At 41.2% G+C, this 8,092-nt stretch overlaps 31 non-coding genes across 31 annotated transcripts; 17 read left to right on the top strand and 14 right to left on the bottom strand.

The window, feature by feature from the left end:
* Positions 1-28: 28 nt before the first annotated feature.
* Positions 29-102, bottom strand: TRNAN-GUU (transfer RNA asparagine (anticodon GUU)). Its single transcript has one exon. It is a non-coding gene; the product is annotated as a tRNA-Asn (tRNA).
* Positions 103-551: 449 nt separating this feature from the next.
* Positions 552-623, top strand: TRNAE-CUC (transfer RNA glutamic acid (anticodon CUC)). The gene has a single exon. It is a non-coding gene; the product is annotated as a tRNA-Glu (tRNA).
* Positions 624-747: 124 nt separating this feature from the next.
* TRNAR-CCU (transfer RNA arginine (anticodon CCU)) lies at positions 748-820 on the top strand. The gene has a single exon. It is a non-coding gene; the product is annotated as a tRNA-Arg (tRNA).
* Positions 821-914: 94 nt separating this feature from the next.
* On the top strand, positions 915-1,004 carry TRNAI-UAU (transfer RNA isoleucine (anticodon UAU)). Its single transcript is given in 2 exon segments — positions 915-952; positions 969-1,004. It is a non-coding gene; the product is annotated as a tRNA-Ile (tRNA).
* Positions 1,005-1,513: 509 nt separating this feature from the next.
* On the bottom strand, positions 1,514-1,593 carry TRNAL-UAG (transfer RNA leucine (anticodon UAG)). The gene has a single exon. It is a non-coding gene; the product is annotated as a tRNA-Leu (tRNA).
* Positions 1,594-1,721: 128 nt separating this feature from the next.
* TRNAT-UGU (transfer RNA threonine (anticodon UGU)) lies at positions 1,722-1,793 on the bottom strand. The gene has a single exon. It is a non-coding gene; the product is annotated as a tRNA-Thr (tRNA).
* Positions 1,794-1,940: 147 nt separating this feature from the next.
* TRNAA-UGC (transfer RNA alanine (anticodon UGC)) lies at positions 1,941-2,012 on the top strand. Its single transcript has one exon. It is a non-coding gene; the product is annotated as a tRNA-Ala (tRNA).
* A 93-nt stretch (positions 2,013-2,105) lies between these two features.
* Positions 2,106-2,212, bottom strand: LOC145308152 (U6 spliceosomal RNA). The gene has a single exon (XR_013875989.1). It is a non-coding gene; the product is annotated as a U6 spliceosomal RNA (small nuclear RNA).
* A 71-nt stretch (positions 2,213-2,283) lies between these two features.
* On the bottom strand, positions 2,284-2,355 carry TRNAW-CCA (transfer RNA tryptophan (anticodon CCA)). Its single transcript has one exon. It is a non-coding gene; the product is annotated as a tRNA-Trp (tRNA).
* Positions 2,356-2,495: 140 nt separating this feature from the next.
* TRNAA-CGC (transfer RNA alanine (anticodon CGC)) lies at positions 2,496-2,568 on the top strand. Its single transcript has one exon. It is a non-coding gene; the product is annotated as a tRNA-Ala (tRNA).
* A 44-nt stretch (positions 2,569-2,612) lies between these two features.
* Positions 2,613-2,685, bottom strand: TRNAP-CGG (transfer RNA proline (anticodon CGG)). The gene has a single exon. It is a non-coding gene; the product is annotated as a tRNA-Pro (tRNA).
* Positions 2,686-2,793: 108 nt separating this feature from the next.
* Positions 2,794-2,875, top strand: TRNAS-UGA (transfer RNA serine (anticodon UGA)). The gene has a single exon. It is a non-coding gene; the product is annotated as a tRNA-Ser (tRNA).
* Positions 2,876-2,986: 111 nt separating this feature from the next.
* TRNAL-UAA (transfer RNA leucine (anticodon UAA)) lies at positions 2,987-3,070 on the bottom strand. The gene has a single exon. It is a non-coding gene; the product is annotated as a tRNA-Leu (tRNA).
* Positions 3,071-3,159: 89 nt separating this feature from the next.
* TRNAS-GCU (transfer RNA serine (anticodon GCU)) lies at positions 3,160-3,241 on the bottom strand. The gene has a single exon. It is a non-coding gene; the product is annotated as a tRNA-Ser (tRNA).
* A 103-nt stretch (positions 3,242-3,344) lies between these two features.
* On the bottom strand, positions 3,345-3,416 carry TRNAE-UUC (transfer RNA glutamic acid (anticodon UUC)). The gene has a single exon. It is a non-coding gene; the product is annotated as a tRNA-Glu (tRNA).
* A 3-nt stretch (positions 3,417-3,419) lies between these two features.
* Positions 3,420-3,492, bottom strand: TRNAV-AAC (transfer RNA valine (anticodon AAC)). Its single transcript has one exon. It is a non-coding gene; the product is annotated as a tRNA-Val (tRNA).
* Positions 3,493-3,623: 131 nt separating this feature from the next.
* On the top strand, positions 3,624-3,695 carry TRNAG-UCC (transfer RNA glycine (anticodon UCC)). The gene has a single exon. It is a non-coding gene; the product is annotated as a tRNA-Gly (tRNA).
* Positions 3,696-3,766: 71 nt separating this feature from the next.
* TRNAM-CAU (transfer RNA methionine (anticodon CAU)) lies at positions 3,767-3,839 on the top strand. The gene has a single exon. It is a non-coding gene; the product is annotated as a tRNA-Met (tRNA).
* Positions 3,840-3,895: 56 nt separating this feature from the next.
* TRNAL-CAA (transfer RNA leucine (anticodon CAA)) lies at positions 3,896-4,018 on the bottom strand. The gene is made up of 2 exons: positions 3,981-4,018; positions 3,896-3,940 (listed from the first exon to the last, which is right to left on the bottom strand). It is a non-coding gene; the product is annotated as a tRNA-Leu (tRNA).
* Positions 4,019-4,094: 76 nt separating this feature from the next.
* TRNAR-UCU (transfer RNA arginine (anticodon UCU)) lies at positions 4,095-4,167 on the bottom strand. The gene has a single exon. It is a non-coding gene; the product is annotated as a tRNA-Arg (tRNA).
* A 137-nt stretch (positions 4,168-4,304) lies between these two features.
* Positions 4,305-4,378, top strand: TRNAI-AAU (transfer RNA isoleucine (anticodon AAU)). The gene has a single exon. It is a non-coding gene; the product is annotated as a tRNA-Ile (tRNA).
* Positions 4,379-4,468: 90 nt separating this feature from the next.
* TRNAD-GUC (transfer RNA aspartic acid (anticodon GUC)) lies at positions 4,469-4,540 on the bottom strand. Its single transcript has one exon. It is a non-coding gene; the product is annotated as a tRNA-Asp (tRNA).
* Positions 4,541-4,615: 75 nt separating this feature from the next.
* On the bottom strand, positions 4,616-4,688 carry TRNAK-UUU (transfer RNA lysine (anticodon UUU)). The gene has a single exon. It is a non-coding gene; the product is annotated as a tRNA-Lys (tRNA).
* A 200-nt stretch (positions 4,689-4,888) lies between these two features.
* LOC145308235 (5S ribosomal RNA) lies at positions 4,889-5,007 on the top strand. Its single transcript, XR_013876079.1, has one exon. It is a non-coding gene; the product is annotated as a 5S ribosomal RNA (ribosomal RNA).
* Positions 5,008-5,659: 652 nt separating this feature from the next.
* LOC145308298 (5S ribosomal RNA) lies at positions 5,660-5,778 on the top strand. The gene has a single exon (XR_013876138.1). It is a non-coding gene; the product is annotated as a 5S ribosomal RNA (ribosomal RNA).
* Positions 5,779-5,930: 152 nt separating this feature from the next.
* LOC145308538 (5S ribosomal RNA) lies at positions 5,931-6,049 on the top strand. The gene has a single exon (XR_013876364.1). It is a non-coding gene; the product is annotated as a 5S ribosomal RNA (ribosomal RNA).
* Positions 6,050-6,700: 651 nt separating this feature from the next.
* LOC145308646 (5S ribosomal RNA) lies at positions 6,701-6,819 on the top strand. The gene has a single exon (XR_013876469.1). It is a non-coding gene; the product is annotated as a 5S ribosomal RNA (ribosomal RNA).
* Positions 6,820-6,971: 152 nt separating this feature from the next.
* On the top strand, positions 6,972-7,090 carry LOC145308393 (5S ribosomal RNA). Its single transcript, XR_013876227.1, has one exon. It is a non-coding gene; the product is annotated as a 5S ribosomal RNA (ribosomal RNA).
* A 90-nt stretch (positions 7,091-7,180) lies between these two features.
* Positions 7,181-7,253, top strand: TRNAA-AGC (transfer RNA alanine (anticodon AGC)). Its single transcript has one exon. It is a non-coding gene; the product is annotated as a tRNA-Ala (tRNA).
* Positions 7,254-7,412: 159 nt separating this feature from the next.
* Positions 7,413-7,531, top strand: LOC145308608 (5S ribosomal RNA). The gene has a single exon (XR_013876431.1). It is a non-coding gene; the product is annotated as a 5S ribosomal RNA (ribosomal RNA).
* An 87-nt stretch (positions 7,532-7,618) lies between these two features.
* Positions 7,619-7,737, top strand: LOC145308479 (5S ribosomal RNA). Its single transcript, XR_013876308.1, has one exon. It is a non-coding gene; the product is annotated as a 5S ribosomal RNA (ribosomal RNA).
* The last annotated feature ends 355 nt before the right edge of the window (positions 7,738-8,092 follow it).

Raw genomic sequence — 8,092 nt, 5'->3', positions numbered from 1 at the left:
TATTAAAGAAAATTGCTATAAAATAAGTCGCCCCCGGGTGGGCTCGAACCACCAACCTTTCGGTTAACAGCCGAACGCGCTAGCCGATTGCGCCACGGAGGCTGATACAAGCTAATAACATTACATTATTTTTAATATTATTCTATGGAGCCTTAAAATATAAAAACAAAAAAAGATTGGTTTACTTATGTTGGTAGGGCTAATTACCACCGAACACTCATTAGCGCGGTCCGACTACTGACCGACACGGAAGCTCTTGGCTGCTGGGTTTCCCCTCTGGCCCAATCCGCCCCTCATTAAGCAACCTGATCACCTAGGACTCCCCCTAGGTGGCCATGTTGATGCCAGGCTTAGTGCGGACGCCAATTCAACGTGTTTCAATGGTAACCAGGCGTTCCCTGCCTCAAACCATCCCAAACTCTGACCTCCCAGTAGCAGGATTACAGAACCTCGCCACGGTTCCAGTCAACAATCATATCAATTTCTGTCACAATGTACCAGTTGAATTGCAATTTTTTTCATGTTTAATTTTGGGTATAATTACGCCAGCTTCCGTTATGGTCTAGTGGTTAGGATAGCTGGCTCTCACCCAGCAGGCCCGGGTTCGATTCCCGGTAACGGAAAAATACATTTTGTCGAACCCCCAAGTAATTATATCAACATCCCCGATCCAAAAAAAAAAGGAGATAAAAAAGATAGAGAATTGGATATTTCTAAGTTTTTACTTTTCAGCCAGGGTGACACCAAGCCTGCGTGGCCTAATGGATAAGGCGTCGGTCTCCTAAACCGAAGATTGCGAGTTCGAGTCTCGCCGTGGGTAACATTATCTTTTTAGCAAAAGTTGTTTTGGTTGCAGTGCTTCCAAGGTTTCTTGAAGGCAGTGTAGTAGCAAATATGGAAAGTGAAAGCAAGCTGCTCTAGTGGCGCAATCGGTTAGCGCACGGTACTTATAGACAGTACAACAAGTTATGCCGGGGTTGTGAGTTCGAGCCTCACCTAGAGCAAGCACTTTTTCAACCCTTAAACCTGGCAGGGTCTTCCACGAAAAGAGCAAAAATAAATTTTTTTTTACTTAATCAAAGCATTTTATCTTACCAAAATACTAAAATATTCTCTAGCAGTACCTCATAATATCAAATACAGGTACTGTGGTTCGATTTCAAAAATTTTTTGTAACTATGCTTTACTAACCAACAATCAATCAAGGAAAAAAGTTTGTTAAAGAATATAGATAGATTGGTATTTTCTTTTTACTACTGTTTTAAATCTATCAAGTTAATAACAAATTCGATAAAATTGACTGAATAACCATATAAATGTATAAAGATTTGTGATTTAAATTATGCCATGAAAAATCCTCCAATGTGTTTTGTAAAAATCTTTGAAACTTTTGATTTCATTGTTTATGTATGTACACTCAAGAATGATGAATCTTATCTGATCTAGAAAGGCAGAAGGATACTAAATTGTAATTGTAATTCATAGTAACCGAGTTATTACTAAAATAAATTTTTGACAGCTGTGGGATTCGAACCCACGCCCTTGCGGACTGGTGCCTAAAACCAGCGCCTTAGACCACTCGGCCAAACTGCCTGTTGTGCTGGCAGTTGTGCGAATAAGAAAAATTGTTTCTTAAGTTTTTTTTTCAGCCTTACTGTGTAAAAGCATCAAACACCTAAAAAAAAATTTGTTTTTCCAGTGAGTGATTTTACAAAATTAACTGCCTCCAGAGAGGATTGAACTCTCGACCCCTGGTTTACAAGACCAGTGCTCTGCCACTGAGCTATAGAGGCTTGCCTGTTCACGTGGCACAATTTAAACCTAGCCTAACCTAGCCTAACCTAACCTAACCTAAGCCATTGCGGTTGGCACCTTGTGTTAAAGACTTTGAAATTGCTAAAAGATTCATTTGAGTATTAGTCAGCTCATGCATTCAACAGGGGGATGTAGCTCAGTGGTAGAGCGCATGCTTTGCATGTATGAGGCCCCGGGTTCGATCCCCGGCATCTCCAATTATCAATGATTTTTGTTATTTCTTTGAAGTTGTCTGTTGTTCAAAATGAGTACTTTAGTGAAAAAATATTTGTATGGGGTTATGCGGACACAAAAATGTGGAACGCTTCACGATTTTGCGTGTCATCCTTGCGCAGGGGCCATGCTAATCTTCTCTGTATCGTTCCAATTTTAGTATATGTACTGCCGAAGCAAGTACATTTGAGAATAGAATTTAGTTGTCCATAAAGATCAGCATTTGTTACACAAATTGCAAAAAAACAATTCTGTTGACCCTGACGTGATTTGAACACGCAGCCTTCTGATCTGGAGTCAGACGCGCTACCGTTGCGCCACAGAGTCAGATGTTTGAATTGCTGCAACTTTGAATTCATGCAAAACTAAAGGAAAGTCTTTTTTTCCCTTTTTTCTATCCACTATACAATGCAAGCGACCAATAGAAAAAAGGCGCTGCTTTCGTCCGGCCCCTATGATGGAGACCAGGGGTCGTAGCTCAGCTGGTAGAGCGTCTGATTCGCATTTAGAAGGTCTCGGGTTCAAATCCCGACGACTCCAAATTTTTTTTCTTTTCAATTTTCAAAAGTATTAGGCAAAACCATGGGCTTGACCGGGAGTTGAACCCGGGACCTCTCGCACCCGAAGCGAGAATCATGCCGCCTAGACCATCAAGCCTGGCTTGTGCCCTGTTAACTGTCAGTAGCAACCTGTAATTCATCAATTTACCTGCCGATTGCTTCCAGCTGTGATCCTGGATTGATGGATGGCCGTCTGCCAGAGCCAGCAGTCGTGGCCGAGTGGTTAAGGCGTTGGACTTGAAATCCAATGGGGTTTCCCCGCGCAGGTTCGAATCCTGCCGGCTGCGAATTACAGATTTTGTTAGTTTCTAGTGTTTTATTCATTTTTTTTTTGCAAAACCAGAAAGTTACCTTGCAACTCACATGGCCTTCCTGGTATAGTGTTAAAATAAGTCTTTTGTCAGGTGTGGGGTTCGAACCCACGCAATCTTACGATTATGAGAGCTTAAATCTCACGCCTTAGACCACTCGGCCAACCTGACAGGTTGCCACAATGCGGCACTCATTGCAAAACGCATGAAATCACGACTGACAAGCACTGATTTAGCAAAGCTCCACAAAATAATTCTCGCGACGAAGATGGGATTCGAACCCACGCGGGCAGAGCCCATTGGATTAGCAGTCCAACGCCTTAACCACTCGGCCACCTCGTCTGTGAAAGAGATTAAGCTAGATTACTTGCAAAGCATACATAACAACAACAACAACAAACACAAAAACAACAAAGTAAATATTGCATCACTCGTGTCAAAAGACTTCCCACGCCGGGAGTTGAACCCGGGCCTCCTGGGTGAAAGCCAGATATCCTAGCCGTTAGACCACGTGGGATTCTGTTTCCGTCCGGGATCGAACCGGAGACCTTCTGCGTGTTAGGCAGATGTGATAACCGCTACACCACGGAAACTTGTTACATCAGATAGACAGCTTTATTGCCATAATTTTTTTCTTTAAACTCCTGACTAAAGTGTGCTAGTTACTAGGCAAAAATGTATTTGTGGTTTTCACTTTTGAGTACATTATAGTCCTGTACAATAAGCGTCAGTGGTATAGTGGTGAGCATAGCTGCCTTCCAAGCAGTTGACCCGGGTTCGATTCCCGGCTGACGCATTTTCATCTGTGTTGCCTAGGAGTACATTTTTGTACATTTAAAAAGTGTAGTAATCCTATATTGCCAACAAGCCTCCGTAGCGCAGTAGGCAGCGCGTCAGTCTCATAATCTGAAGGCCGTGAGTTCGAGCCTCACCGGGGGCAGGCAAATATTTTTTCATCTCCTGGTTGTGTTTTGAAAAAATGTGAAAAAATAGTTTTGTCAGAAGTGGGATTCGAACCCACGCCCTCATCGAGGACCAGAATTCTCACATCCACTCTCTATCAGAGAGCAAGGAAGTTGTCCTTGAGTCTGGCGCCTTAGACCACTCGGCCATCCTGACTGTTAATAAAGTGTTCACGGATTAAGAAATCCCATGTTTTGATAAGCCAAAAAGGTTAGCCAAAATGCAATGTTAGCATCCCATCTGGGGATCGAACCCAGGACCTTTGGATTAGAAGTCCAACGCGCTATCCTCTGCGCTAATGGGACTTGGTTAGAGAAAAGAAAATAGTAGCATTTGTTGACAGAAAACATTATGGAAGGCAAGAAAAAGAAAATCAAGTAGAGAAGAAAAAAAGTATGTAGTTTTTGTATTGTGCTTATACTTATACACATCATGTCAGTCAGGCCCGTTAGCTCAGTTGGTTAGAGCGTCGTGCTAATAACGCGAAGGTCACGGGTTCGATCCCCCTACGGGCCAGATAATACTTTTACCAAATTGAACAGTTTGCAGTGGCGGAAATATTTAATGGTAAAAAAAAGAAATTTCACAAGGTTGAAAAAGTTATCTCTCCCCGACCGGGAATCGAACCCGGGCCTTCCACGTGACAGGCGGAGATCCTCACCACTAGACTATCGAGGAATTCTTATAAATCAGCCATTTTCTAGTCGCTACGTACGTATCACACTGATTGGAGACTTGAACAAAAGATGGGAGCGCCCGAGCAGGGGCTCGAACCCTGGACCGTTAGGTTAAAAGCCTAACGCTCTACCGACTGAGCTACCCGGGCATCATGCTATTCTAAAATTACAGTAACAAAATTGTCTCACCAGATGGCAGCAGCATTTTAGTTCATGGTAGGCTTGGTTTTCTCTCTGTTTATTTTTGGTTAAGTGCAACCTGAGTTGTATAGAATAAATCATCCCTCCATAATTTTCCTGTATTGTAGCATTTTGCATTTAGTATAAGTCACATTTTCCATGGTCAAATGTCTACGGCCATACCATGTTGAAAGCACCAGTTCTCGTCCGATCACTGAAGTTAAGCAACATTGGGCCAAGTTAGTACTTGGATGGGTGACCGCCTGGGAATACTTGGTGTCGTAGGCAAATCTTTTCATCCTTTTTTATAAGTTGAGAAAAAAAAAAACAAAGTCTGAGAAATGTAAACCAGACAACTGCTTATGTTCATTTTTTACACCTAAAGCCCTTATACAATGCAACCACTATGATATAATGTGTAGTTACTGTTTTTGTCACCAGATGGCAGCTCTATTTAGTTCCCAGTTAGGCTTTGTTTTCTCCGTGTTAAGGCATGAGTTTTGGGTTGACAACTATTATTGTTCGATAAAATGATATCTTTTAGTATCACACATACCTATTTGGATTAATATTTTAGTTACTTTGTGCTTGTATTTTATGAAAATTAACTTTTCCGGTCGGACCTTTAACAAATATCAAAAATATATGATTGTCCAAGTAACTTTACATCATTGTCTAAAACGACCAAGCTAATATTGCTTGATTCACTTCTACAAGAGGTGTGTATCAGCTCTGCTTCGATGGTTCGCTCACCTTGAGTCCGCTCGGGTTGAGTGTCTGTCTTAGTCAGTCACAAACTTCTTTATTCAGGGTTAAAGAGAACCCACTAATTACTGAAACCAATCAAGAACTTAAAATCATTTACCGTAGATACCTGTACGTAATTTCTCTTGGTAATGCATTTTCCATTTAGTTTATGCCACATTTTCCTTTGATAAATGTCTACGGCCATACCATGTTGAAAGCACCAGTTCTCGTCTGATCACTGAAGTTAAGCAACATTGGGCCAAGTTAGTACTTGGATGGGTGACCGCCTGGGAATACTTGGTGTCGTAGGCTTTAACATTTTATCCATATTTCAAAATTTGTCTCTTTTTCTTCCTTGTCCGTAGATTCCTGTACTGTTGGACGTTTTGCATTCATTTCACGCCACATTTTCTCTTCGTAATGCATTTTGCATTTAATTGACGCCAAATTTTCCGTTGATATATGTCTACGGCCATACCATGTTGAAAGCACCAGTTCTCGTCCGATCACTGCAGTTAAGCAACATTGGGCCAAGTTAGTACTTGGATGGGTGACCGCCTGGGAATACTTGGTGTCGTAGGCAAATCTTTTCATCCTTTTTTATAAGTTGAGAAAAAAAAAACAAAGTCTGAGAAATGTAAACCAGACAACTGCTTATGTTCATTTTTTACACCTAAAGCCCTTATACAATGCAACCACTATGATATAATGTGTAGTTACTGTTTTTGTCACCAGATGGCAGCTCTATTTAGTTCCCAGTTAGGCTTTGTTTTCTCCGTGTTAAGGCATGAGTTTTGGGTTGACAACTATTATTGTTCGATAAAATGATATCTTTTAGTATCACACATACCTATTTGGATTAATATTTTAGTTACTTTGTGCTTGTATTTTATGAAAATTAACTTTTCCGGTCGGACCTTTAACAAATATCAAAAATATATGATTGTCCAAGTAACTTTACATCATTGTCTAAAACGACCAAGCTAATATTGCTTGATTCACTTCTACAAGAGGTGTGTATCAGCTCTGCTTCGATGGTTCGCTCACCTTGAGTCCGCTCGGGTTGAGTGTCTGTCTTAGTCAGTCACAAACTTCTTTATTCAGGGTTAAAGAGAACCCACTAATCACTGAAACCAATCAAGAACTTAAAATCATTTACCGTAGATACCTGTACGTAATTTCTCTTGGTAATGCATTTTCCATTTAGTTTATGCCACATTTTCCTTTGATAAATGTATACGGCCATACCATGTTGAAAGCACCAGTTCTCGTCTGATCACTGAAGTTAAGCAACATTGGGCCAAGTTAGTACTTGGATGGGTGACCGCCTGGGAATACTTGGTGTCGTAGGCTTTAACATTTTATCCATATTTCAAAATTTGTCTCTTTTTCTTCCTTGTCCGTAGATTCCTGTACTGTTGGACGTTTTGCATTCATTTCACGCCACATTTTCTCTTCGTAATGCATTTTGCATTTAATTGACGCCACATTTTCCGTTGATATATGTCTACGGCCATACCATGTTGAAAGCACCAGTTCTCGTCCGATCACTGCAGTTAAGCAACATTGGGCCAAGTTAGTACTTGGATGGGTGACCGCCTGGGAATACTTGGTGTCGTAGGCTCTAACATTTTATCCATATTTCAAATTTGTCTCTTTTTCTTTCTTGTCCAAGAGAAATTTCTAATCACTGAGAACATAAGGTGAAACCCAAGGGGATGTAGCTCAGATGGTAGAGCGCTCGCTTAGCATGCGAGAGGTACGGGGATCGATACCCCGCATCTCCAAGTATCATTTATCCCCCTACTACACAAGCACCAAACAAAAAAATAAACACTCAAAGAAAAACAAAAGTCTGAAAATTTAAACCAGTAAAACTTTAAACCTTTTTGTTGCATTAGAATGTTATTTAATAAACCAGAAGTTAGCCTTTGCTTAGAGTAAATGTCTACGGCCATACTATGTTGAAAGCACCAGTTCTCGTCTGATCACTGAAGTTAAGCAACATTGGGCCAAGTTAGTACTTGGATGGGTGACCGCCTGGGAATACTTGGTGTCGTAGGCTCAATATTTTTGGAATTTTGACCCAACCAATCCTAGCCCAAACCTGACTAAACCTCACACAAGTTTGAAAATCATGTTGTAACTTTATGTCTACGGCCATACCATGTTGAAAGCACCAGTTCTCGTCCGATCACTGAAGTTAAGCAACATTGGGCCAAGTTAGTACTTGGATGGGTGACCGCCTGGGAATACTTGGTGTCGTAAACTCTACATCTTTCTTTCTTATCTTGTCACTGAAAACAGAAAAGTTGTGTTAACGTAGAAAATAATTGCTGCAACGTCCAGGAATCGAACCCGGGCCGCCCGCGTGGCAGGCGAGCATTCTACCACTGAACCAACGTTGCTGGCATGCTCGTTGGCTATTCGTATAACACAACCCCTTGCTGAAAATCATTATTCAGAAATCTGTCAATTTATAACCCAAATACAGATTGATATAGCTTTACACCTGAACGATGAATATGACTTGCTGTAAGTAGACTTTGGCAGTAGGTAAGGACTTTCTTCAGCCCGGCAAGACAATATCTGAGTGATCCTTGGTTCACTTGTACACACCTTTTAG

This window comes from Acartia tonsa, chromosome 15, assembly GCF_053477335.1.
Source record: "Acartia tonsa isolate MP-2025a chromosome 15, ASM5347733v1, whole genome shotgun sequence".
In the NCBI taxonomy this organism is placed as follows: domain Eukaryota; kingdom Metazoa; phylum Arthropoda; class Copepoda; order Calanoida; family Acartiidae; genus Acartia; species Acartia tonsa.
The sequence above is the reverse complement of the archived record's forward strand: the minus strand, read 5'-3'. Positions and strand labels throughout refer to the sequence as shown.